The sequence below is a fragment of the Eschscholzia californica genome, unplaced genomic scaffold, assembly GCF_041429995.1.
Source record: "Eschscholzia californica isolate CP2 unplaced genomic scaffold, dmEscCali1.0.p SCAF_1, whole genome shotgun sequence".
Taxonomy (NCBI): domain Eukaryota; kingdom Viridiplantae; phylum Streptophyta; class Magnoliopsida; order Ranunculales; family Papaveraceae; genus Eschscholzia; species Eschscholzia californica.
The window spans coordinates 2,783,258-2,787,265 of NW_028238198.1; the positions used below are offsets into that span (position 1 = coordinate 2,783,258).

The following is a 4,008-nucleotide window of genomic DNA, read 5'->3' on the forward strand; positions in this document are numbered from 1 at the left end:
GAAGATAGACTCGTCGTCTTACAATGTCATCTCAAAGCCTGTGAACAGGTTAGTCTGTCTACTCATACATGTATCGGGTTGTTCGTTTAATTAATATCAGTACTGGAGAAATGTCACCTTGGTATGACTTATCCTCGATAGTCGTGGGAAAAGAACGTGTCACTTTTATAAATTTTTGCGTACTTGGCTTTGATCCTGCTCGTAATGAACATAAATTGGTATGTGTCTTGACTGTAAGCTCAAGTCATCTCGACATTGAATCTCTTGTCTGTGGGGTTTTGACCGTTGGATGCCAATCTAATAATAATAATAATAGATGGAGAAGGATCGAACAGATCCCACCGCATTTATTAAATGATGATCAAATGTCTATGTGTTTACTAGTAAAATGAATTTTCATTTCAGTAAGTAATTACAGTTTCTTTGTTTAGCATTAAGATCCATCAGATCAAGTCCTTTTGATCTTCCAACGATCGTTTCCTGGCCCTTAGATTGAGCTGAAGGCTTTCGGGTGGTGGAGGAGTTCTTCCTCGACGAAAAAGTAACTTTGGGGGGTTTAACAATTGGCTCAGACTATATTCTAAACCCATTGTCGTCCACGGTTTCCTTGTCGCCGTGCTGAAACATGCCACGAGTTACTCGGGTAGATCGGTCGAACCTAACTACTTAGCCAACATGCACTTGAGTCATCCACAACTTTTGAAATTGAAGAACTTAACGAGTCTTACCGAGGACGCGTCAATTTCTGCAACACCTTCACAACCTTGACCTCCACCTTGTAGTAAGTCAGCAATATTTCGCAGCATCATTCTCATCTTCAAATACCTAAATTGCAGAAAATTTTCTCAATTTGCCATCAATTTATCAAAGAATATAGACTGCAGGCTAAAAGCATCCCTCCACTACAAAAAAAAAACAATACACCATATAGGAGCCATATTAAGAGGTTAGTTTGGTAAAAAGTTTGACAATTCATGGGATTTTTACCCATACCCTTTTTGTAGTTTAATGCAGTTCCAACTTCCAGCATCGACACAGCCGCAGACTCATTCAAAGAAGTGGCTAGACTCTATTACTCTAAACACATGTACATATTATATCGTATAAATGAAAGAGCTCAATGAACTTACAAGCACTCCTTCCCGAAGATCCTCGACTAGCATTCGAAAATTTGTATCACTTTACTGTTGTTTTCAGATCGTTGCTTTCTTATCTTGGAAAACAATGCACCAAGCTCCCTTTCCACTTCACTGTGCAACTAGAAGTATTTTAATTAGAAGATATACGTGTAAAGATGTATACATGATAGTAAATCAAACCTGCGATTTCTTCGTGTTCTCATTGTACATAATTGGTTTTCTCTCCGGGTTAGTACATAAACAGGTTTTGGAGCTCCTCTCCATGGATTTGCTTCCAAAACTGAGGACATCATAGAGGAATTCATGGTATATACAAAAACATGTAAATTGTCAACAAAGACCATATCTATCTTAATATGTTCAAAAACATCCAGAGAGCTCTTATTTCGTTTTTTTTAAGAATTCGACTACAATCTACGTTAGTCGTTACAAGGCATTGATGCATCAGGGAGATGTAATAAGCACGATAACCGCCTAATTTAAACCGAGAATGAAAGAGGCCTAAAGCCCGACAACAAAGAGGTCTAAAGCCCGAGAAATTATTGCATTATTTATAGCCTAAATTACATAGGATAAATCTTGATGGCAACTGCTTCCACCGAGACTCAATCCCACGACCTCATGGGCTTAAGAGGGGTGTCCAACCGTTACAACAAAAGGTGGTGGACTTATTTCGTTATTAGTACCAAAGGCATCTAGATACCGAAAGAGAAATTGTACTCATAGGGATGAATGTAACAAGCATATAAACAATAGCATCAAGAAAAATGAAAAAAAAAAAACTTAAACTGATTCACAAAAATCATTCTTCCCCAAATTGAAATTCCATTATCTCTTTTAGAAACCCTAGTAATATTTTCCTAATTTAAACTCATACCCATCACTTATTTGTTAATTATAAATCACATAAAGATCACTATCTAACAAAATCAATCAATTGATGAAGGAACCCCTTCGCCAGAAACCTTTGTCTGGAAACCAGACGAAGGTGTCTGGATCTGGATCTTTCAGATCCAGACGAGTTTCCGGCGAAAGGAAATCCCCTTCCCCGGAAATTTCGTGAGAGGGAGAGACCATAAGAGAGAAGAAAAGAGAAAGAAGAAAGAAGAAGAAGAAGAAGAAAGAAGAAGAAGAAAGAAGAGAGAACTAGTTGAGGTCGCCGAAATCTGATGTAGGTCGCTGGTATTAATGGTGGAAGTTGCTGGAATTTGGTGGAGGTCGCCGAAATTTTAGTTACGGTGAGAGGAGAAGAAGAAAGAATAAAAAATTAAAAGAGTGATGTTTAGAAGAAACAAAAAAAAAAATTCCACCCAAAACTTTGCCTACACTGGCCTTTTTTTATGCAGAGAACCATTATGAGTTGATTTAATGAGCTCGAGCTCATACCGAGGCGTATGAGCTCGAGCTTTGCAGCCGTTGATACTTTATCAACGGCTAAAAGCCCTTCCTACAATTACTCCTTGTTTTATGGTTAGTTAGAGCTAATATATTTTAGACCTGAAAGTCATTTTAATTACATAATTGCCACTCAAATTAAATCTTCCAATCCCCGCCATCAGAATTAACATATTGGCCCAACCTATTATACACTCAGCCATTAAAAATTATTTTTTCTCCGAAGTGTACACTATCAATCTTTTGCGGTCTTGTTGGATGATTTCATTTTCATCGAAATAGTTTTTCTGTTCTTTTTTTACTCCCAACTTACTAGATAAAAACTAAATTTTCTTAGTCAACGACTCTTGATTAGAGTGGTAAAAAGTTTAGCCTTCCACTTTAAAGAAGGAAGGAGGTCAAGGTTCGAGACGTGCTGACAAATTAAAAAAAAACTCCTTATATTATGGGCAATTAATTCTTCGAAAATTAAAACATAATTACGAAAAAAAAACTCAATAAATTGGCGGTAGAAAAACTTAAGAATATCATATCATAATCAAATAGTTCATAGACGAAAAATAGTCGAAGATTTTTTTTTTTTTGGAAATCAAACTTCATTTAAATGCCAATAAGCTAATGAGAATTACATCATGAAGTTGAAAAACAAAGACACAACCAGAACTGGACAAACAAGACAAGTTATGTCCACTTGGGGTGCCTCTAGAGTTGCATGATCTAACTGGTGGGCTACTTCTGGTGCAGTCGCCACTAACCATCTGATGGTAGTATAATACTGCTGCTTCTTTCACCTTCATCTCTTCTCTCCGTCAACCGTTGGCATGCAGATGTCCGGTATGCGCCTCTGAATCTGGTAAGTCGGTAGAGAGAGTTGTAAGTTGATGAAAAAACTCCTAATAGTGGTCCATGATCAATCACTCGGTCTGATTAAAAACGAAAAATAACAAAAGGGTCCTAAAGACCAACAAAACAGGCCCTAAAGACCAATAAAGAAGCATGACCTTTATTGTACCAAGTATATAGAAAAACTAAAAACACTCTCTCCTGGCATGACATTGTTTATCATAGATAACATCTCTTGCATGAACTCAACAAATCCCTCTTCTTCTTCTTCAAACGGATCGTATAATCCAACATTCTCCTTTGTGCTTGAAAAATATAAGATTGATCCAAGTATTTAATATAAGATTAAACGAAAAATATAAGAAGTGTTTAACACAAGTTTCAATATCTTCTCCCATGAAATATGTCTCTCCATATATGATTGGTCAAAAATGAAAACATTCTCCTTTGCCCGTTGGATTATAATGGCAATTGCTGTAATAAAATAAGTAGAGAATGACTTGTTATGTTTAGATGGCAATTATGTAAATAAATTGATTATAAAGGTTAAATGGACATTGAGTTTAACTGCCCATAATTTAACGAGAATTTATAGGAAATCTTCTCATATGTTGGAGGAGATCTTGAGATC

At 36.5% G+C, this 4,008-nt stretch overlaps 1 long non-coding RNA gene across 1 annotated transcript; it reads right to left on the bottom strand.

The window, feature by feature from the left end:
- Positions 1–374: 374 nt before the first annotated feature.
- Positions 375–2,355, bottom strand: LOC147563212 (uncharacterized). Its single transcript, XR_015236365.1, has 4 exons — positions 1,320–2,355; positions 1,131–1,250; positions 729–825; positions 375–618 (listed from the first exon to the last, which is right to left on the bottom strand). It is a non-coding gene; the product is annotated as an uncharacterized LOC147563212 (long non-coding RNA).
- Positions 2,356–4,008: the final 1,653 nt, after the last annotated feature.